This window comes from Anser cygnoides, chromosome 16 (assembly GCF_040182565.1).
Source record: "Anser cygnoides isolate HZ-2024a breed goose chromosome 16, Taihu_goose_T2T_genome, whole genome shotgun sequence".
NCBI classification, from domain to species: domain Eukaryota; kingdom Metazoa; phylum Chordata; class Aves; order Anseriformes; family Anatidae; genus Anser; species Anser cygnoides.
This window is the reverse complement of record NC_089888.1, coordinates 16,014,768-16,037,779: the sequence shown is the minus strand read 5'-3', so window position 1 is coordinate 16,037,779 and position 23,012 is coordinate 16,014,768. Positions and strand designations below refer to the sequence as shown.

Here is a 23,012-nt window from a genome sequence, read left to right as displayed (position 1 = left end):
CACGGGCACGGGCAGGGGCAGGGGCAGGGGCAGGGGCCGGGGCAGGGGCAGGGGCCGGGGCAGGGGCACGGGCACGGGCAGGGGCAGGGGCAGGGGCAGGGGCAGGGGCAGGGGCAGGGGCCGGCCCGGCATGCAGGCTCCCTGGCAGTCAGCACACGGGACCAGCTACACGGGAAGGGTGCCCCTGCACTTCACGCACGTTGGAAGCCAGGCTCCTGGCTGGGGAGGCTGTGCCCTGGCTGGTGCCAGCCCTGTCCTAGGGGGACAGGGTCCTGTTTCATGGGGGGCCCTGACGCCAGCCTGCCCTTACGCGGCCCTGGCCACTGCCCACATTCCCCAGGCTTTCTCTTGCCCTTGCCACCACCACAGCATCCCCGGGCGCAGTGCTCGGCCCGCTGGAGGTGCTTGTGCTGGCCCAGCTCTGCTCCCTGTCCTAATTTCCTTGTGGAAATCCCGGAGTCTTCTCCAGATCCAGCTCTGGTTTTGGGGGCAGCCATCGCCCGCTCTCTCTCCCGCTCCCTCTCTCTCTCTTTCCTCTTCCCTCCTTCTGCTCTCCTTCCTCCTCCTCTCCCTCCCTCCTCTCCGCACTGTGCTCTCCGGGGGCTCCGGGTACCGCTGCAGCATCACCAGCCACCTCCATCCAGGAGGCTGGGAGCGCGGGGCGGAAGGGGAGGGCTGCGGGGGACAAGCTGAATGAATGGGCATCGCCTCGGTGCTGCTGGAGCCTCCGCATAGGGGCGAGGCGGCCGGACCGCGCCGCGGGCAGGGGGGCAGCGGCGGCCGGCCAGCGGCCGGGGCCGGGGCCGGGGCCGGGCCGGGCCGGGCCGAGCCGAGCCGGGCCCCCCGCCTGGCCCGCCGCTGCCGGGGCGCTGCGAGGAGCGGGCGCTGCCCCGCCGCGGGACCGCTCCGGCACGGGCGCCGCGTCCCGGCGCTGCGGATCGAGGTGAGCGGGCGGCGGGGCTGCGGCGGGGCCGCCCGACGGGGCGGGTGCGGCTGCGGCTGCGGGTGCGGGCTGGGGCCGGCGCGGCCGGGAGCCTGGCGGCCGGCCGGGGGCTGGGGCCGGCCCGACGGGGCGGGGTGCGGAGCCCTAGGGCGCGGGGTGAAGCCGGGCCCCAGAAGGGCTAGACGGGGCGGGCACGGGGCTGGACGGCGCTGGGGCCGGACTGGATGGTGCCGGGGCCAGGCTGGACGATGCGGGCACGGGGCTGGACGGGACGGGCACGGGGCTGGGTGATGCTGGGACCGGGGCTGGACGGTGCGGGCACAGGGCTGGATGATGCTGGGGCTAGGCTGGATGGTGCTGGGACCGGGTTGGATGATGCTGGGGCCGGGCTGGATGGTGCTGCGGCCGGGCTGGATGATGCTAGGACATGGCTGAGTGGTGCTGGGGCCGGACTGGATGGTACTGGGGCAAGGCTGGAGGGTGCTGGGGCCAGGCTGAATGGTGCTGAGCAGGACAGGATGGTGCAGGGCCAGGCAAACAAGGAGTTAAGTGTGTGCGGAGCAGCCGGTCTCTGTGTATGTGTGATCCCGCTCCCCCCGGGGGGCGTGGTCCTTCCCACCCCGGGGTGTCGGTGCGCAGGGTGAGCACGGGGCAGTGGGGAGGCCGAGGCGTGCAGGTGCTGGGTGCAGCGTGTCAGGGCTCCATGGCTGCACAGGGGTGTGCGAGAGCCACAGCGAAGCGTGGCCCTGTCGCCGTGTCCCTGGGAGCCACACCGCACTTGCGTGTATGAGAACCCCAGGCTGTGTTTGTGTCTGTGTGCATGCGTGTGTGAGCCACTGCGGAGCCGGTGTGCGCGTTTGTGCCGGGGTGTGAGCTCCACAACAAGCCTGTGTGAGAGATGCAGAGCTGAGCACGTCCTTGTTTCTGCATGCATGCAAACCGCACTGAGCCCGTGTGTGGGAGCAGCCCCAGCCTGAGCATGTATGTGCATGTGTGCGTGTGCTAGTGCATGCTTGTGCACTGCTCCCCTGGTGTGCAGTGTGTGCATGCGTGTGTGCTGGTAGTGATGTGCGTGTTGGTGTGTGTGTGTGCTGCAGGGTGTATGTGCGCGTTGGTGTGTGTGTGTGTCGGGGGCTGTGGGTGGGTGCTGGGCAGCACACAAGCGTGATGGAGAGAGCAGGCACATGTGGGGAAGGCAAGGGGGTGAGCGTAGTCTGCAAGTACCCATGTGCAGGGCTGTCCACTTCCCCTGTGGGCTGGGGATGGTGTCTGAGAGGAGCCCCTAGCCCCAGGCTGCCTCTGGGCTCCTCTGAGTGAGAGGGGCTGGGGGCTCCTCCAGCCAGCTGCCACCTCCCCGGGGGGCTGCTGGCACGGGCTGCAGGTGCCCCAGGAGAGGGAAGTCGGAGCTCAGCCCTCCCTCCCCTGGTGGCCCCCCGTCCTTTTCCCAGCGTGTGGGCAGGCAGGGCGGCCAGCCTGCACCTCACCCTCTGCTGCCCGCTAGGTTTTGCCTGCACTGGTAAAGGCACTCCTGCTGTGTGCTGGACAAAACTGACCTGGCAGGGCTGCAGGGAAATGAAACCTGCTGGCAGCAAGCAGTGGGGCTGGGCAGGGCCGTGCTCTCTGTTCCCACATGGATGCAGCTGCAAGCAGGCCCCCTCTGTGCATCTCTGACAGTAGCAATGGCACGGATAAGCCCTGCAGCAGTGGCAGGGTTGTTACATTTGCATTATGCTTTTGGGGGGCAGACCAGGGTCCCACCACGTGCTCGTGCCCCTCCAGGAGGGAGAACAAGCTCCCTTGTGGGCCTTTGCCATGATGCAGTTAGGAAACACCAGTCCAGGATGAGGCCCAGGCAGAAGCAGTGTTTAGAGCCTTGTTGCCATCATTTTGATCAGAGTTTGGCACTGAAATGCCTTTGAGAAGCTGCGCCTTGGTGATCTTCCCACCACCATGCCACCATCGTGGCATCAGGCTGGTGCTGGCCATCCTGTGCACAGATGTGTCTGGGGACTGGCAGCTCACAGGACCTGGGCTTCTTGCAGCTCCTCCTGCAAAATGGACTCTCAAAGGCTTGCAAATCCACCTCCGACTGCTGCTCCTCCAGTGAAGCACAAGGCAGAGCTAGCCCAGAGGCTTTCTGCAGGAAGCTAATGCCTGGTCTGAGCCGCCACTCCCGCTCCTGAGACCTGGGGCTGCTTCTCACACCAGCCGGAATACGGGGCTTTAACAACCTGGGGCTCGGCAGCTGGTGTGTGCAAACCCAGGTCTGATCTCCGCAGAAGCTCAGCTCCCTCACTCCTCTTTGTGTACATGACGTACCAGTACAGTTTGAGTGGTGAAGGGATAGAGCAGTTCAAGGGAAACGTGCCACTATGCAGCAGGAGACCTTCGTGCCTTCTTACACCCTTATGCCAATCAAATGGCACTGGGCTGAATTTCACCCTTGGAGCATAAACATCTGGCAAGACAGAAAAAATGTAAATCAAATAAACATCAGTAGTAATTGGAGACCTGTTTTGAAATTGATTTGATACCTGCATGCCTCCCAGGCAAGCTTTTCTCATGTTAACCATTGTGCATCTTTGCATGAAAAATAAGGCTTTATTTTCAGACTGGGTAATAGCAGCGCAGCATGGACAGAAATGAACATGCTGTTTCCCCTCTAATCTGTCCACAATCAGCCTTCACCCAAGCACTGAGCTGATGCTGCAGTCGTCAGAGATGAATAGTCCTGTACCCAGATGGCAGCCTGCTTTCCTTGGTGCCTGCAACATCCCTTTGCCATCCGCAGAGGAGGGGAGCAGCATGCGAGGCAGTGTTCCTGGGAGGACCACGGTGCCTGTAGATGCCCTCGTCCCTGGTTTTGCTGGCCATGTCTCGGGCCAAAGTCGTCAGCTTGTGCTTAGCGGCATAAGCCACAGGCGAGGCAGCACCTGTTTGCCAGAAGCTGTGCTGACTTCCGATTTGCTTTTGGCCACGATTCAAGGTGCTGATTCTGAGTTCTGAGCTCGGCGTGGTTGCTTTTCTCACCGCCTTCCAGCCTGTGTCTGTCCCGCCAGGGGCTGAAGCTGCAGCTGACAGGTGTGCCCCTGCCGGCCAGCTCCGCCAGCCCCTGGCTCAGACTCTGCCACCCTGTGCAGCCTTTTTGGCCCCCTGGGTGTGGGTAAGGAGTGCTGAGTCAGACTGGGCCAGGCCAAGCAGTCACCCGCCCTGCCCACGGGGGGCTGGCTTGGAGGAGGTGACTCTCAGCCATCTCTACCGAAAGCAAAGGGGCTGCAGGCAGACCACGGGCCATAGCCGGAGGAAGCTGGGAGGATCATAAGGAGTTATTTTGGTCAGGGAGTCAGCTTGATTATTCTTCATTTTGGAGGGTATTTTAGGTTTGTGCAGAATAGACGAACGTGAAGATTCGGCTCTTCTGCTTAGGGCTGGGCTGGGGGTGTGAGGGAGGTCCTCAGCACAAGCAGCCGTTCAAAGTGCTTTGCGCTGCTGGAATTTGGTTACGTGACAGTGAAGCTTTGCTGAAACCACACTCCCTGAGATTTTTACCAATCTCAGCTTCTACTTGATGGTGTGTTCCACTGTCTGTGGCATAAATATGGTGATGCTTTGTAAAATGTATCCACATTTCACATTTCATAACTGCTTTCCATGTCTTGTTCGGGAGCTTAGCTAGGTTCCTCTATGGATACCGCCTCTGACAAGAACCTTGCAACTGCTAGCAGTTGTCAGTGGACTCCTTGTGTGAATTTGCATTATGGTTTTGTGTGCTCAAGAAAAAGGGCATCTCTTGCTTGCAAAGGCATTATGCAGGGAAAGTTCCCACAAGGCTGGACTCTAACACGCCTGCTCTGCTTTTGCTCAGGCTCTCATGGATGTCATCCTTTCCTGGCCCTAATGGCTGTCTGTTGGGCTTAGATCATGGGCTGTCAGGAAAATTACCTTTCTTGAGAGCTTTCTCTGAATGAGGCCTGGCTCACTGCAGCTCTTCCCAGCAGCTTGAAGGAAGCACATTTCAACTTCCAGAGCTGCTATGGCAATCTCCGTGGTTCCTGAAACTTTATGTCCTCTAAGGACAGAGGGGATGTGTGACAAGCAGCCACAAACCTACACTCTGATGGCTGCAGGGTCATTTAGGCATGTCCCCTGGGTCTGGTTCCTGCGTTCCCTGGCAGGGCATGGACCCTTCTGCACATCCCTTGGGCAACTCTCACATGGAGGGACCCTGCTCCCTCAGGTCCCCATCAACTGTATTTGGGTTTGGTACGCCCTTTCTTCTCCAGTGCTGCCTATAGATAAGTCACTGAGTAGCTGGAGAGCTCTGCTGGGAGGGGCCCAGGAGCTTTGAAGAATGGTGTTGACACTTGCAGGTGGGCAGAGATCTACCCTGTGGGCAAGGAAGGTAGCCAGCAGCCTGTGTGTGCATAAAATATGTACCAGGCAGATGTATTAAAACTACTCAGCACTGGCTTAACCCTGCATTGAAGAGGGAGCAGTATGAGACCAATGACAAATGTCATGAAAGTTCCTTTACATAATATTCATAATATTATATTACATATATATATATTCATAATATTATATGATATATATATATATTCATAATATTATATATGATGCATAATATTCAAATCCCTCAGCCATTTGTCGCAATGTGCCCTGGCAGAACAGGGGCTACCCACATAATTTTCCTTGCAAGATGACAAATGCATGACAGAGCAGCAGTCCAGCTATTCCCCTCACTGCGTAGCACTATGGCTGGCTGGCATGGCCGGGGTGCCTGGACCCTGTCCCACCCTCTTCCTCTCCATTTGTCATCCCCCTCAGACATGGCAGGGTATTTTCTTCATCCACATTATCTCAGGGCCTTGGTAGAGGAGTAGACACTGGAGGTGGGTTATTGAATTGTCACGTTTGGTGCCCAGGATGGCCCAGATGATGCCCAGGGCTTTGCAGGGAGCAGCTTCCCTCTGTGCCGTGTGCGCTGCAAAAAACTTGTGACAAATGTCACTGGGATATTTCAGGGGACCTGCTTGTGCCTGAGGAACCTCAGCTGCTCTTGTGTGAGAAGCCCCTCTGCTCCTGGGGAGTGTGGCTGTGTGTATCAGGCTGGTCTAAGTCAGTCTGAAGTCCTCAGCTGCAGAGACAGGGAGCCTCACTGTTTGCTTTGGAAACATCCTTTGGGTGCTAATGCTTTCCACCATCTTCTTACCCCCATCCCCTCCAGCATCTCCAGGGCCTGAACTGCCCATGTCACATCCCTGCCAGCCATGGCCAACAGCCCAGCCAGTGGGATGTTCCAGCTGCCCCAGGACAGCCCGGCCATAAGGCGTCCTTCTGTCCTTGTGTCCTGGGTCCCCTACCCTCGAGGAAAGGCCAGGCAGCTTCCAGCTCTGCTGATGGCTGGGCCTTCCCTGTGAGGCTGCTGGGACTGGCACTGTGGTGGGCAAGGGCCATGTCCTGCTGCTCCATCAGCAGAGCAATACCCCACGAGATATTTATAGGCTCCATAATGTTATTCCCCTGCCAAACTATTACTGAAATAGGCTCAGTGTGTGTCATAGGAGAGAGGATTTTAATGGCACAGTTTCTTCACTGCAGGAATGAAGTTGATGCTCCCTCACCATTTCCTTCGTCTGATTAATCCTTTTGACATGGAGCAGCTATGAGGGGACGGCTAGTCCCATGCTTTGGGGGGTGTTTGGCACCTTGTTTGCCACACTGGCCTTCGTGAAGTCCCTGAGACAGGCAGCCCAGGCACATATTCCCCACCAAGGGAGGGCTGGGCAGGAATAGGGCACCTGAGCTCTTCAGCCATTCCCTGGGTCTGGCCAGGCACTGGCGTCCCAGAGGGTCAGAGAGGTCTGTCTGTGGGGTTTGAGCCCTGAAGGCGGCATGCTCAGGAGACAGCAGCCCAGCACATGATGTGCAGCAGTACAGGAGCAGAGGTGGCTGTGACTGCCCTGAGGTTGTGGGCTCTGAGCCATGGGGAGCTGTGTGATGTGGGAATGGGAGGCTTTTGGACACTGGGGCTCCCTGGGGCTTGGAAATGGTTGCTGCTTGGGACACTGGGAGGAGCAGCTCTCGTGTAGCTGGTGGCCGTGAAACCCTTGTTCTTGAGATCCTGATCTCTCCAGCTATAAGCTGGGGACAGAAACCTCCCAAACCCATTGCTCCCGGTCGCTAGTGGCCTCTGGCACTGCCCACATGTGACACATGCAGCCACCTCTCCTGGGCGTCTGGGGCTGGTGGCCGGCAGCTGCCAAGCACTGGGCCCACTGGCCATGGCCACCCCGCAGTGCCGCTGACAGCACAGTGGACAGGCCCTTGCGGAGACAGATTGGAAACTGAGAACCAATGCGCTGAAGAAAAATGTCCTTCCCACACAGCCCAGCCTGTCCTCCTCCCTCCCCCAGCAATGCCGCTGGTGAGCTGCAGCCGTGCCAAGCCAGGGCGCTGGGGACCCGGCAAAGCGCTGGTGCCTATGGGAAGGAGAGAGCCGAGGGCAAGGGCAGGGAGCACAGATGGAGCAGGCAGCCTCGAGAAGGCTGCTCCTGTGATGCAGCAGGCACCTCCTGGAAGAAGCACCTGGGGCTCTGCAGGCCTCCCTCTGCCTCCTGGCTCAGCAAACTGCCTTTCGGCGGAGGTCGCTGTGGATGGGGCACTGGTGGTGGCTGAGTGGCTCTGGAGGCTGCCTCCCTTCGCTGCCTTCCTCCTGCCCACCCATCTTTTGCCTCCACCTTTGCTTGCACATTTGCTAGTGGGCCAGCTGGGCCCCTCATCCTTTCCTCCCTAGTTATTTTCTGGATGGTTGTTCCTCTCCTTCCAGTGGCTGCATATCCTGAGATCAAGCGCTGAGTGCTCTCCTCCTCCTCCTTGCTGTGTTGTCCCCTAGGACAGACCCATTCAGCTTGCTCCTCCTCCTCCTTTTCCACTTCATTAATGAGTCTCTTTGCACTAAGAAGTAGCTGCTGGGGGACCTGGGAGGACAGGCTGCACTGGGGACAGCAGTGGGGCAGCCACCAACCCAGCTCCCATCAGGATCTAGGCTTTGTGGTGCTAGGTGCTGGCTTGGGGTGCTGCTGTGGTTGCCCAGTGCTGGCCGAACCTGGCACTGGCTGTGCAGGGCTGGAGGGAGGTGGCAGGCAGGGAGTGCTTTGTGCTTCTCACCTGCAGTTGCAGGAGGTAAATGAGTCAGTGACGGGCAGCTCCCAGCTGCTCCACTGTGGTTTTGCACCGTCCCTGTGGAGCGCAGAGCTCCCCACACCGCTTCAGGGCTTCTCCATCAGGGTTGTCCTGGGCAGGGGGTGTGCAGCCCCTGGGATGCCCTCCCAGCTCCATCCCCACTGCAAAGCTCTGTGTGGCCACGGAAGCCCCTGCAAAGGCCCCTGCATCTCACAGGGGTCCTTCCACCGACCTTGGTGGGCTTTGGATCCAGTGGGCTCCGTGGGGGTGCGCGGCAGCCTCCAGACCCTCACCCAGCAGCTGGTGCTGCAGCCTAGTATGTGCTTGTTGGCAGCAGAGGGGTCTGTGCAGAAGCTGTATGTGGTTCAGAGCTTTCTTAATGAAAATGACTTCCAAAGCACATTTTGTGGGCAAAATGTTAACTTCACCATGTCTCAACACTCTCCAAAACCTGAGAAACAGAGATGGTTTCTTCTCGGTGGGGAGGGAGGCTCTTGTTGTCACTCTCTTTCATATGCACACACACACACACAGTGGTTCTTCTTTCTCTCCCGTCCCACTTTCCTCCTCCAAAAGACTTCGAACACTTTATGGAAATGTTATTTTCTCCCCAAACTGTTGCCTTTCTGCTGCATTCTCACCAAGCAGCCTGCTGGCTTTCCCTGGGCTCCGCTCCCAGCGCGGGCAGTCGCAGCTGTCCCACAAGTGCAACGTCAGCGACGTCCCTGTGGTGACAGTGCTGAGCCTGTGGAAGGGGAAGAAGGTTCAGGGGTGGCTGTGCTGGGCTGCCAGGTGCCAGGCCGCCTGGTGAGCTAGCAGCACACCTCCCTTTACTTCTGCTGGGGCTGATCTGATACCTCTTAAGTTATTCTAGACACGATTAAGGAAAACGCTCTTTCCACCATCCAGCCATGCTTTTCAAGATGCCAATGAGGTCCTGCTCACCAGAAACACGTTTGAAGATGTCCACAGCCCTGTCCACAGCTGGCCTTCTTTGGCAGCTGCCCTGCCCCGGGGTGCTGTGCACGAGCCTGCTCCCCTTGCACATGCCCAAGCGTGGGCTTCATGCAAGGGTCCTGCAGGAAGGGACAGGGCCCAGAGACAGGCTGGAGGTGGGCTGGAGTTGAAAAACCCTTTGTTGTCTTGTACGAAGGGGACTGACTCACTGCTCTCCCGTGCTGTCATAAGCAGATGGATGATTTAATCACCTAGCAACCAAAATAACGTCAGGTGAGGAGCGCTACCCCAGCCGCTCTCGGCCCATAGCCCCTCCATCAGCCTGGTGGCAGGGGCCAGGCAACCTCCAGCCGCTCCCCAGTCCTCGGGCTGCCCTGGGCTGGGGCTGGCAGGGAGCCCTCTCCTGTCTGCCCCACCACAGCACAGTGCAGGGCTGTGCCATGCAACGCACATGCAACTGGCAGCCCAACAGAAGAGGCTCCCAAAGCCATGGCTGGAGTGGGGTGCACAGGGCCATGAGGGGAGCCCCCAAGGCCAGCTCCTGGGAAGGCTGAACATCCTGCCAGCATCCACAGAGTGGCCAAACCTCCAGCACTATTTCAGCAGGTTTCTGGCTATCTGAAGCATCCAGAGGTCCCTTATGAGAAGAGGGTGGCTGGTGATGGCTGGGATCCACGAACTTGTCAGGACCCCCCTTGTCTGCATGCACTGCTCCAGCGTCAACCCTGAGCACCTTTGGCTCCTGCCAGGTCCTGTTGCCTGGCACCTTCAAAGGGTGAGAATAACCCTAGGAGCCAGCGTGTTCCTTCAGCTTCTTCTGTTAAGGACAGGGAGGTATTTGCCTCTCCTGCCCATGCTCATGGCATAGACCTGATGCTGTCACCCCTGTTCTGAGATGTCAGGTACCTCCTGATGGCTCCAGCCAGGCTTTTGGCATGCGCCATTCACTACAACCCATCCTGGCCCAAGCTGGGGCTGCAGGTGACAAGATCTCATGGAGCAGATGCTGAGCTGAGAGGGATGACAAGTGCTGGGCAGGGAGAGGGCTGCCACAGCCTGACCTGGTGAGGCTCAGAGGTGGACACGGACATGTGGCTACTGGAACCACGCGTGAGGTGAGGACGCATCCACTTAGGCTATGAGCACCATCTTCCTTGTGCGTTCACACTGCAGGACTGCCCAGGACTCTTTCCCTGAGTACCTGATGCTTGGACCTCTGTGTCAATGTGAGATTGCTCCCAGTCCTGGACTGGAGGGTGGGATGGGGCAAGGCTGCTTGATGGGATGCTGACCTAGTCCCATGCAACCATCTTCCTCCCTCCAAAACAGCCAGCAAATGTCCAGACTGGGGATTGGGTTGTGCCTCACTGCCTCCTGGACGTGGAGATGCGAGTGATGGGGAGCAGTTTCCCCCCCCCTCCAGATGATAGGCCCGAAGGATGCGGGGCCACCATGGCACCTGGGTTAGGGACAGGCTGGCACCAGCATTGCAGCTGCCAGAGGCCATGTAAATAGGGCACCCTGTCTCCCAGATCCTCTTTGTGGGACAGAGCTGATAAAATTAGCCGATACACCCTGTTCTGCGCAGCATGCTGAGGAGGTCTTTGTGCCACCACGGCTCAGGGGAGCCAGGCAGCCCTACTTCGGTGCCTGCTTGTCCCATTGAAGGTGAGCCACTTCCAGGCGACGAGTCCCAGCCAGTTTGCTCCCTGTGCTACTCCAAGAAGTTGCGGGTCTAGGCAACCATGTCCTCTCTCCTTTGCTTTGTGGCTTGGTGGCTTTGGTAGACTCTGCTGACTTATGAGAGAGGCTGATGAGGTGATGCTGGCTGGAGCTGAGCACAGGTCAGCACCTGAGGCTCTACACAGGCTGATCCAAACCCCTGTGGGTGAACCAGGAAGGGTTCTGTATGTCATTATTTCACATCCCAAACAACATCTGCCTTGCCCCTGGAGTTCCATGTCCCTGAAAATATGCATGCAGCCATTCTGGGGTAGCTCCAGAAGTGCAGACTCCTGGTAGCATGTGCTCCTGTCCGAGTCTGATTGGGATCTGTGAGTGCTCCCCATGGAGTTTGGTCTAGGAGCATCCCTTGTGTTACCTCTGCCACAGTCTGCCTCAGAAACAGCTGAAGTCCCTACAAACCCAGGCAAATTTCAGACAGAGAAAAGGGTTTTGAATCCTGTTTCCAGAAGTACATGTTTATCCTGGTCTACTGGTTGACCCTGGAGAAGTAAGGCTGCTTTAACCTCCCTGTCTTAGAGGGGTGCAAAGGGTTGTTTACATACATCAGATGAGGTGCTCAGCTCTTCAGGCTGCTCTCCCCAGGAGTCAGGCCCGGTCTCCTGTCTGAGGACAGATAACTCGCTCACTCAGAAGCAGGCGCCGGACAGCATCACTGCCTGCTTCTCTAGCAGGTCAGTCATGGCTCCTGGGTCACTCTGGGGGGACAGCTGTGTGACCCCATGCACAGAAGACAAGCTGTGCACCAACTGCCGCAGTGCTGCCCATCCCATCCATCCCATCCCATCCCATCCCATCCCATCCCATCCCATCCCATCCCATCCCATCCCATCCCATCCCATCCCATCCCACCCCCTCTGGAGTGCAGGTGCAGAGCTATGGGCAGATCCAGAGCTGGGATGGAGACTGACAGGACTCTGGCTGACGGGTCAGGAGCAGACAGGGGCTGACTCTGCTCGTCCCTGCAAGTTTCTGCAACCTCTCGATGGAGATGTTTCAGCTGCACTGGGGAGGATCACAGCAGTCTCTCTCTCCAGACATGCTACATACAACAGTGACTGACTGTCCTGAGCACGGCTTTGTCCCCCTCCCACCAGAGAACATTTGCCTCAATTTGATGTCTGGGCTCAGGCCCGGTGGGAGAGAAGCAGTCCCACTGCCAACAGCTCTAGCAGACAATGTGGGCCACAACCACAGCTGCTGTGCATGTCACCACCAAGCCTGGGAGGACATAACCAGTGGGAGAAAAGAGGAGTGAGAAGGGCAGTTGTTTTGATGTTTCCCCCCAGGCAAGGAAATGACCCCAAGAGGGGAATAATGGGACTTTTTTCCATGAGAAGAAGTCACAGCACATTGTGGCCTTCAGGGAACCTCAGGCTGGTGCAAGGAGGGGCCCTCACTCACCTCTGGCCCTGGGAGGTGCGGTGCCGGCAGGGTGCCTTGGGTGAGCCAGGTGCAGGCAGGGCCCTCCTGCCTCAGTGCTGGCACAGGGACATGTCTGAGCATGGCTTGCAGCAACCCTCGATGGGGCCCCAGGGCAGAAGGGACAATAGGAAACACGAGAATTTCCCCTGCCCCACTAAGCAGGGGTGGGAGTGGGGCTGGATGCTGCTGGTGGCTTCCATGGTGCGTGGTCTGGCCATGTACTTCCCTCAGGATGGACAGGGCTGGAGGGAAAAGGCATATTTGATTGGAAAGCCAAACTGGTCAGAGACCCAGCCTGGGAAACCTGTCAAGGGGGTCCCAGTGCTCCACAACATGCAGGCAGTGGGTGTGTGCAGGCCCACTAAGGAGGGTCCCTGGCCCCATCCCTCCCTGATGCTCAGTGCAGTCGCTGGCCCAGCACAAAACCCGCAGAGACCCAGTGTGCATCACCTGTGTGAAAAAGAATGTCATTTTCATTGCCAGTGCCATTCCTGGTCTTCCCTCTTCCCGCAGATGTGAGAGGATGGCTTTTTGGTCAGCTTCATGTGTTTGTGTAGAGTGGCTCTGTCCTTTCCTCCAGGCAAGGCAGGCCAGCCTGGCCAAGGCACTGCTCCCCAGGGCACCCCGCTGTCTTCTGGCACCTTCACTTCAGCAGCAGATACAGGGGAATTCACAGGAGTTAGAGTAAGGAGGGAGGAAAAAGTCCAAACCTGTGGGTTTCAGGAGTGTTGTCCTGTATCTGAAGCAGGCTGTGACTCTCCTGTTCCCCTTAGTGATGGGAAAGACCAAACCTGGGAAGGAGTCAGTAAGTCTAACCCAGGCCACCCAGACCCTGCTCCATCAGTAACTGGAAGCATCATAGAAAAGAACTTCTGCTGGCGAAGAAGACAAGGGCCTCCTGGTGGATGGAGCCCAGATGGTCTGATGGAGAGGTGCATCCTTCCCTGAAAAAAATCTGACTGAGATTATTGGATTTCAATGAGAAGGATAAGACCCAAAGACTGCTGAGCAGAGCAGGGGTGAGGCATGCCCTCCCCCAGGCTTCCACATGGCAGGATGAGGACCGGCAAAGACATCACCTGCAAGGGAGCATGGCAGAGCACTGGAAGAGCTGAATACCACTGTTAGTCAGTCTAGTAATACCTTAAACTGTCCAGCTTCATCTCTGCAGAGAAGCTGCCTCTCTGTGGGTGTTGAGGCTCTCACCCAGATGCTGCACGCTCAGAAGCGAGGTGGTCTTCCATCAGCCAGAGGAGGGGACAGGCCGTGCAGGGTAGGAGACCTTCCTGGGTCACCACCAGGCTGGGTCTTGGATCGAGTCCCATCAGGGTCATACTGGGGTGGAGGGGAGGAGTATGTCTGCCTTTGTGCCTTGAGTGTGTGGGTAATGTTTTTGAGGTCTGTCTCTCTCCTATGGCAAGTCTTTGCATGCAGCTTGGAGCCCTTCTGGAGGTAGTTGAGGTGGTGGTTATGTACTCATCAGTGGTTTGGGTTTTAGAAGGGGTATGATGCTGGGGAGTGTGAGTCAGCACTGTTGGGCACACCATCCTTTGGATGGCTTTTGGGAAGGCAAAAGCTGTAGAGCAGCTCCTGAGATGGTCCTAGACTCACCTGATGTACTATTTGCTCTGGAGCAAGGAGCCCAGGAGAAAGGAGCCAAGTCCCATAGGGATCTACATAGGAAAGGATCTACATAGGACTACAAGACCCTGAGTCTACATAGAGTCTACATAGGACTCTAAGACCCCGACTAGGGACAGCAAGGGCTCCTGTTGGGGCAAGACCATCTCCACTGTACCTCTTTGTCTAAGAGCTGTGTCTGGACTCCAGTCACTGTCTAGAGGAAGTCTTCGGAGAAGTCTCCACACACATGATGGGTATCACCCAAGACACGTGCATGAGTGCAGCTTCAAGCCCTGACTTCGGCCCCGGGGCTGGAGTTGTCCTCTGTGGGGTGCAGTCAGGCCTGGCTGCACACACAAGGACTGTGTTGCTCCACGGCCCTCAGGGTGTCCCAGCAAAGTGCAGAGGGGCCAGGCTGGGCTTTCCTCTTGCGGTCCTTCCCCAGTCAGAGCTGCTACTGCCCTGCAACCTGCAGCCACATGGAGAAGGAGACAAGGGAGGAGCTCCAGGAAAGGCGGAAACAGCCTACAGTGCTTGCTGAGCCCCTGCGGGACTTGGCAGCAGGAGGGCAGGAGGGTCTGTGTCCTCCTAGGGACAGCACAGGTGGCTCCAGCCTGGCACCAGGCTGCCCTTCTCTCGGAGCAGTGCGAAGATTCAATTTGTCTCCCCTGCCTTACATTAGCCCCACTAAGCAGGTTTTGATTTTGTTAAATAAATATAAAGTAATGGCAGCGGGGATAGGAGCCAAATGGCCTGGAGACATCCTGGAGAGCCAGATGAGATCTGCAGCAAGGCAGAGCTCCCTGCAGGAGCTGGGCATCCAGCAGAGCCTCCCAGGGAGGGAGGGAGCGGGACTAGTGGGGCGGGCCTGGGTTTGCTGGCATGGAGCAGATGCAGCTCCATGCTGCCGTGTGCTTGCAGCACCTCCCTGCCTTCAGAGCAATTTCTAAATGGCTGCTAAGCATCACTGTCAGAAGCATGCTCATCTTCCACTCCTAATTAGTGGATCAGACAGTAATTTGTAATCCTTTTGAATAGGACTATCTTAGCATCTAGCACTGGAGGCTGGGAATGACATGGGGGAGGGCAGAACAGAACAGAGCAGAGGTTGATCCAGCAGGCAGGGCTGAGAGGAGTGGAAAGCAGAAGGGCTTTCTTCAGCCCCCTTGGTGTGCACAAGTATCACTGCCTCCTGCTTCTGTGGTCCAATGCACCTTCCTCTTCCTTCTCTCCTCTCCAGAGTTTTGGCATTTTCATTTCTCCCTGTGTGAAGTAATCAGCATGGCAGCCCTGGCAGGCTCACCACTCAGCTCCTGCTCCCCATCGAGGCTGGTGGGGCTGCAGGGAGGTGCACCCGTCAGGAGCTGGAGCCCCGCACCCATGGCCAGGCAGCTGGTCACAGCCGTGCCAGGACAAGGAAGGCCCCCCAGTGCAAACCTGCTCCTGTGGGGCTGAGAGCAGGTCTGGCCTTTCTTGTGCTGGTTTGCATTTTGCATTTTCAAGGGTGAGGATAAGATGGCACCTGGGAGAAAAAGAAGCAGCAGCCAAAAAGCTGAAAAATAAGATGCAAAGAGTCTGAGCTCACAGGGGCTTGGGAGAAGGTATGAGGGCAGTGTGTGGATCTGTCGTAGATGGGCAGCGGGTGATGGCCCCGGGCCAGCATGGAGACGGGTTGGACTGGCAGCAAAGTGCAGCAAATGAGGAAGAGGCTTGGTGTGATGGCCACAGCCAGTCCCAAGTGTTAACAGCTCTGTGTGGCCTTACTCATGCTCCAGGGGGTCAGAAGAGGTTGGGATGGCAATGGAGGCTCACAAAGGGAGTGCAGCAGTTTCTGTGCATGTGCTAGAGCAGGGGAGGGGAGGACGGTTGTGCTGGAAGTGGGGCTGGGCCAGGGAGGTCTGCAGGCATGGGGTGACAGCTGGTGTAGGGCTCACGGGAAGCTCTGGGTGACAGCGGTGGTAGGCAGGAGTGGGGCTTTGTGTAGGCTGAGGGGGCCAAGGAGTAGCCTTGCTGTGCTGCATGCAGCGCTGACCACATTATGGGTGGCACTGAGCAACTCCTTGCTCTTGGTTGGTGTCTTTAGCATCAATTAATCTGATAAAAGCTTATCTGTCCTGAATGCATTAACCTTTATAAATGACTTAATGTAAGGTACAACCACAAAGAAGGGGAAGGGTCATGGGAGTAGTGCAGATGCATTCAAGTTGTCACCTTGGTCCCCAGTGGCATGAAGATCCTGGCCCCAGGGGCCACAGCCTTGCGGGGCCAGGTGCCTGGGGGGCAGACGGGGGAGGGAGAATGGGGGAACAGAGCCGTCCCAGGTCACGGAGCAGAGATCTTGCTAGACGAAAACAGCTACTACCAGTGACTTCAAGGAACACCGCTTCCCTACTGCATTTCTACAGCCTTTAGAAGAAAGTGTTTATAATAGCATCAGTGACTCACTGAGCACTCTTTACTCACCAGTTAATGACTGAGCAGAGTTCCAGTGCTCTTAGTGATTTTGGCTTAAATAAACTCAATCCTTTTTTCAGATTTCCAATAATATGTGAGAGTGGTCTTGGGCATTCAGAGAGGGCGGGAGATAAGCACACAGAAAAGGAGAGCATCTTCTTACCCGTGTCAGCACCCCAGCTCCTGTGATGTTGAGGGTCTGCATCAGAGCTAGAGGCAAAAGGAAAAGAAAGTGATTTGGCAGGAAGGCCAGGCAGTCTCGTATGTAGAGACTTCAGAAGTTACACGTTCTGGTTTTGGTGTTCATCCTTGCAAATAGGTTTTATTCACCTCCCCAGCCATCCTCCATGCATCTCCACCCAGAGGCAGCTGCCCACATTTGTGGAGAGGGTGGTGAGAGCCACCCCATCCCCAGTCCTTCCGTCTTGGCTGGGGCACTGGCCCTGCACAGTTTCCTCCCTACTCCCTTTGGAAAAGAGCACAGAAACTTTGGCACAGACACTTGATTCCCAGAGGAGCCAGAGAAGATGTCTGTGGGAAGGAGCAAGCACTGTGGCTGGATCTGGGGAGCCTCAGGAGCAGCCTGTGCTCACTGTGGTCTCTGGTCTTAGGTCAAGCAATAAGTCTGTGGGGGACAGTCAGCTTTGGGGATGAACAAGAAGTTCCCAGAAGACAAACGTCAAGCCAGCCTGGCTACAAGTGGTATGGAAAGGAGCAAAGCAGGGGCACAGGGCCACCGTGCAACACAAGGTCCCTGCGCACCAGCATAGCCTGGCTCCAGAGAGGGACAGGCTCTGGCTTTCTGGGAGGGAATGTGCCCTGCAGAGATGTCCAAGCTCCTTGGGACATGTTGCTGCCCCAGGGAACTGCTGGTGCCATTCAGTGTGTGCTGACTGCAGGGGTCCCAGCCTGTTCCTCTGGCACCGGGGGTACCACAGGGAGCCTGTCCACTGCATGCCAGCCAGCACGGTGCCAGTGACCTTCCTTGTGCCATGACTGCTGGCTGCTCCTGCACCGACCTCCTGCTGCTGGGCTCTCGCCCCCGGCCTGCCACACTGCGCTACCAAAGCAGTGAATCATGAAGCCAGGGTGAGCAAGTGCTTGCAGGTAATCGCAAACCTGTCATCACTGTCGTGTGCTTTGCCCTCCAACCTGCCATGCTTGTCATGCTCTTCAGGTTTGGTTGCCCCAGGCACACCAGAGTCAAACCCTCCCCAGGTCCTCTCCTCTTGGTGCAGCTCGGAATAAAGCCACTCTGCATGAAGTGGCAGCACTGACATCAGCAGTGGCACGGATGAGATAAACCACAGGAATGGTGCAGTCAAAACTCCTTCCCCTTGTGTGCCTGCAGCACACACAGATCCAGTTCATGGGGGACAGGGCTTAGATGGATGCAAGGGCTGCTCTTCTCTGCCACACACTCGCCTGGCCTGTTGTGAAGCCAGGATGTGAAGATGAAAATAAGACTGATGCTCAAGTGCCTGGGATGGGGAGGGGACCCCTGGGAAAGGAGATGGTGAGGGTGAGCTCTGCACTGAGACCAAGAGCCAAGGAAAGGGCCCAGTGTCTGCGAATAAACTTTGTTCCCATCCAGACCTCCTCCTGGGGTGGTTCCTGCCTATGACAGCCCCAAACTGTGCCCTGAACCCAGCCAAGGACTGTGCTGAGGAGTGGATGGGACCCTGGGGCTGGGGAGGTTTCCTGGAGGCTGGCAGCTGGCCACGGGGCTGGAGAGGGCTCACACTGTATCCTAACCAGGCATGTGCCAGTTCGTATGGACAAAGGAAACCCTTCCTTGGCCAGAGGACTGAGGAAGAAGGAACAGTGTGGGGGCTCAGGGGGGCTTTTCAGACACCTGCCCCAGGGAGCAGCTCCTCAGGAGCCACTGCCTCGGGCCGACCATGGCTCATGCTTAGGGCTCTGCCTGATGGGGACATGGGGTGCAGGGCTGCATTCCTGCAGATCCAAACTGTTTCCAAAGCGCTTTTGACAAAACCGCATGCTTTGGGCTGCTTATTCTGCTGTAACGGGGTCCTTTGTGGCTGCCCTGCAGCCTCTCTGGGCTGCAAGGTGTCATCTCTTCCATGTGCTGGGACCTGCCCTGTACGTCCCCGGGGCGCCTGGGTCCCCTGGGGACAGCAGGCTGTCCCATCCGCCCCCAGCCCCCAGCACTGGCTCACGGAGCCCACCTGAGCCATCAGCCACAGCTCTGCGTGTGTGTAAAGGATGGGGAGATTGTCTCAAACCTTTGCACCAGGAAGGGGACAAACATAAATATTTATAGAAGAGATAAGTGGATTAAAGAATTCATTTCAAGATTTTTTTCCTTGCTTTTCCTTTTTCTCCCAAAATTACCAAATCTGAGCCAGAGAGCTCGCTGTTTGCATTTGTCACACATACACACGATGTTACATCTATCTATACGTTATCTTGACATCAAAGGGAAAGTGTGACATTTTTCTGGCTGTGCAAGCAAGGAAGGACACTGCCTGCTTTTGGGAGAGAAGCAGTTATTAACAAAGAGTTAAAAGACAGCTCCTGGAAAGGAGAATGAGAAATAAGGAAGGAGAGCATAGAACTGGGAACGACAGCCAGGAGCTGCAAAAGTAAATTTTCTCCTGGCCTTTTCATCTTCCCTCTCTATTAAAGCAGGGTGACAGAGAGTCTCTCAAGGCACTCACTGAGTTATTATTTTAAAGAAAAGGAAGCTGCAAATGTGGTAACAGCAGAGAGTTGGGGGATTCTGTTTGAGGAGGAGACCAAAGGAAACCTGTCTGCATGCAGGGCATGACTACAGTGAGGTGTGAGGTTAGGCCAACGCAGCCATGTCACGCAGCAGGCCCAGCCAGGGGGACGCTGCGCACCTCATGCTGGTGACAGTTGTGTCACTGGGCCCCAGCCACAGAGATGGTGCGAGGCCCTCGTGCTGGGCAGGACACTGATCCTGCCCTGCCGGCAGGCTTTGGGCAGGTCCCAGAGGCCAGCTGGTCCCAGGGTGACTTTGGTGTCGGCGTGCGTTGCTCCGTGTAGGGCTGTGTGTCAGGCAGCTGGGCTGGGCAGCCCAGGAACCCAGTGCTTGAGTGCCCGTCTGCTTTCAAACAAGAGAGCAGAAGAATTGCCTAAATCCTTTTCCTTCTTTCCTACAACTTTGACATGAACGTTTTCAACTTCCACGAGGCCTGCATCAAACCAGACTTGCGGCAAAGAGGCAGGTCTGGGCCCAGCTCCCCCAGGGCTGGTGAGCCAGTGCATGAGGACAAGGGGTTAATGGCAGACACACACCCAGCTACAGTGGGGGATGCAGAAAAACCCATTTGAGCACAAACAGTGCATGCATGGGCAGCTGTGTGCTTGGTGCAAGAAATGTGCCTTGCCCCAGCGGATGTTTCCCCAGCCCACCCGCGCTGCGCTGCCAAAGCAGTGCAGCTGGCAGGAGCAAGGCGCTCTCAAGGCAGAAGGGGCAATTGCCAAAGTTCCCAAAGCTGCCCTGTCAGCCCCAGCCCTCTCCTGCTGTCACAGCTGATGCCTGGCTCCTCACCTGCACGCCCTGCACTCGCTGAGCCCTCTCTATGCCGGAGACATCGTCTCCAGGCCAGCTGAGCCGCTGACAGGCAGCTGGGTGCCAGGGGGAGCCACCTGCCTCCAGCCCCCCCGCTACTGCCCATGCAGCCCCCACAGCTTGTTGGGTGGCAGCTGGCCCCTGCCCCGTAGGAGTCTGCTGGCCACGGGGCTCTGTGCTGCTCCAGCAGTGCTGGATACTTGACAGGGCAATCACTCCTGATGCGGAGAGCTGCAGAGCCACCGTCTTTCTGCTCCATCTGCCCCAAGGCTGTGGTCTGGGTAGCCAGGAAGAAACGCAGGACCGTGGCTGCTGCTGCCCTGCTGGGTTGTTTCCTAAGGGACCCCACATTCAGCCCTTGCTCTCCCCTGCTGGTCTCCACATCAAAGCAGTGTGGCTGAGCGCCCCTCTTCTCTGTGCACCCGCTGGGAATGCAAACAAACCCAGGGCTGCAAGGAATCTGGGTATGAAATACAGTCAAGAAGAAAACTTGCAAGCCTGAGGCAAAGGGTAAGCCCTCGCGTGGAGTTTCTGTGGGAGCAGCTGTGTCCCACCCAGCAAGCAGCACGGCCAGCTTGCAGCTTTTCTGTGGAGGTGCTGGCAAATGGAGAGCAGCAAAGCAGGCGGGCAGGGTGTGCACGTTGTCCCTCCTGCTGGAGCTTCTCGTCTGCCTCTAGGGGAATCTGGAAGGTGAAAAGGCTCCCACTGTCCTTGGAGTGGCCAAGGTCATTCCTGGGAGCCAGAGCAGATGCCAGATGTCCCATGGCTCATGCCCACAGCACTGCACGGCAATTAGCTGGAAAGATGGTCAAGCAACATTGGCAATGGGCAAGGAAAGAGGGAAGACCACAGGGCAATGCCCACACAGGGGCAGAGGAGGAAGGTCTTCTCTTCATGAGGGGCCTTCACAGTCAGGTTTTCAGACCCTGGAGGTATGGGAGGACTATGCGGGATGAGGACTTGGGCAGTCTGAGCTGCCCAAACAGCATCTTGGTTCTGCACCAGGGTAGCATGGTCTCCCCATGGGGCCTCTGCGGTGCCCCCAGACATCCCTCCCCAGTCCTCCATGGACAGATTGTGTTTGTTTCAGCTCAGCGCGCTCATTAGATTAAAGTGGAAGAGTCGATCTGATCAAACTTGGAAACACAAAAATAAACGTGCTGGGTTCAGCAGATGGAGGGAACAGTCTGGCAAGTTGGGCGAGCCATGGCAGTGCCCCGCAGCAAACACAGCAGCTGCGTCGCAGCAGCCCCCTCAGACACATCTTCCCCACACTGGTGTGCACAGTTCTGGCCCAGCGAGATCCCAGCTGTGGCCTCAGAAGGGGGCTGTGGGTGATGGGGTGTGCGCCGGCGGATGTCTGGGCCCAGTACAGGCATGAGGTTTTTCCTCCAGCACTCGCAGCTGCATGCTGTGGAGGGGTTCTGACTCACACCTTTCTTTTCCCTGTTTTGCTGTCCCACCGCTTTGCTTCTCCTGAGCCCCCTTGGCCATGCATGAGCCCAGGACACTGCTGCTGCTGCCCCCAGGTAGCCTGGACTGGGGATCCCAGGACACCCACCACTCCCACAAGCATTTACCAGGGGCACAGATTTGCTGTGTGCTTCCATCGTAAACTGCAGCAGTGCAAACAATTATTCTTGATCTCAAAGGACTGTGCTGGGAACAGAGATGAATGAACCTATGTGCTATAGTACAGCTGCCAGATGAACATTTTATGGGGTGTTTACTTTGCTGTGCGATGCTGAAGTACCTCTGGAGTTCAGGCACTGCAGAAATACATCTCCTCTGTACGTTCCAGCTCATTAACACCCATATCCAGCCAGGCCCACAAAAGGAGCAGCAATGCCTCTCCTCTGGGGACCTGATGCATGCTGTCTTAGCAGAGAAAGCCCCCTCCAGCGGGGCAGAGAAGTCAGGGGGAGTCTTGCCCTCAAGCCCTGCCCTCATCCTTTCCTGGATCTCACCTCCAGGCTGATGGCACTAAGAGCCCTCCTGGGAGTGTCCTGCCCTGCATTCCCATGAGCTCCCCAGCACTGAGGGGGTGACTACGCAACCAAGGGCTCAGCCAGAAGAAGGGGAACTGCTTCTGCTGGAGACATCTCTGATCTGTCTCAGCTGGGATATTCCCATATATTTTGCCCCTTAAGTTTGGAGTGGCCTGACCCCCAGTCACCTCCCTCCTCCCCCAGCCCAGTGAGGGCTGCTTGTGCCTGGACCTTCTCCTTAGTTAAATCTCTGATAGGTTTTGCCCGAATGGGGGAGCTCCCACTGCCTTGTGCCTGGGGGTGATGAGTGTATCTCCTCAGTGTGCACAGTGGAGATCTGCCCAGGGTGGAGACACTGGCTGCTCCAGCGTGACTGTCCTAGAAAGTAGGTCCTGCTCTATTTGCATGCTAGAGGACGAGGCTCCAAAACTGATACTACAGTATGGATTTTACATCCTTTTTGGTGGATTTGAGCTGTATTTAAGAGATAGCCCCTGGCAGCAGTGATCCCAGCAACTCTACTCAGTGGCTGGATCATGATCTGGTAGTTCTCTGTTGAGTGCATCTTGCTGCCCAGAGTGTGCTGCTGATGAAGCAGAGTGTTTTTTGGGGAATGGCTCTGCACAGACCACGTACCTTCTTATCCAAATCTCCCATCCCTCTGACATGGATGCTCGTGGGGCTGCTCTGGGTCACAGCCAGCTTGTGTGCTGGATAATGAGGCTGAAAGTGTGGGAGCTGGGAGATGCAAACTCTATTCCTGGGTCTTCTGTTTGCTCCCTTATATCTCCTGGGCAAGTCATTACTCCTCTGTGCCTCGTGATACCTAATTGCAAGACAGTTGTAAGGATCATGAGACATACTGGGGAAGGTGTTGTGCAGTGGTGGGAGCTGTAGCATGGTGGAGCATTTACAGCAGAAGCAATACAACCCCTCTCTGCAGAGTGGTGGGACAACCTGGGCCAGCCTAATGCCATTGGCTCCGACCTACTGGGAAATGATGGGGCTGGGATGAATACCTCCCCTTGAGCTTCTCTGGGAAACCTCCTCCCTACTGGCAAATACTTCTGGGTTTGAGACCCCCTCGTGGGTCTGCAAATACTTGGGGTTATCCAGGACACTGAAGCAAACTGTT

General features: G+C 57.1%; 1 protein-coding gene across 4 annotated transcripts in view; it reads left to right on the top strand.

The window, feature by feature from the left end:
• The first annotated feature begins 813 nt into the window (after positions 1-813).
• Positions 814-23,012, top strand: part of DLGAP4 (DLG associated protein 4) — a 182,318-nt gene continuing 160,119 nt past the window's right edge. For 2 of the 4 annotated variants that reach the window (XM_066978613.1, XM_066978612.1), the window contains exon 1: positions 814-943. The gene's annotated coding sequence lies outside the window, so the exon portion shown is untranslated. The remainder of the gene's footprint in view (positions 944-23,012) is intronic. The other 2 variants (XM_066978614.1, XM_066978615.1) reach the window with 2 other exon arrangements.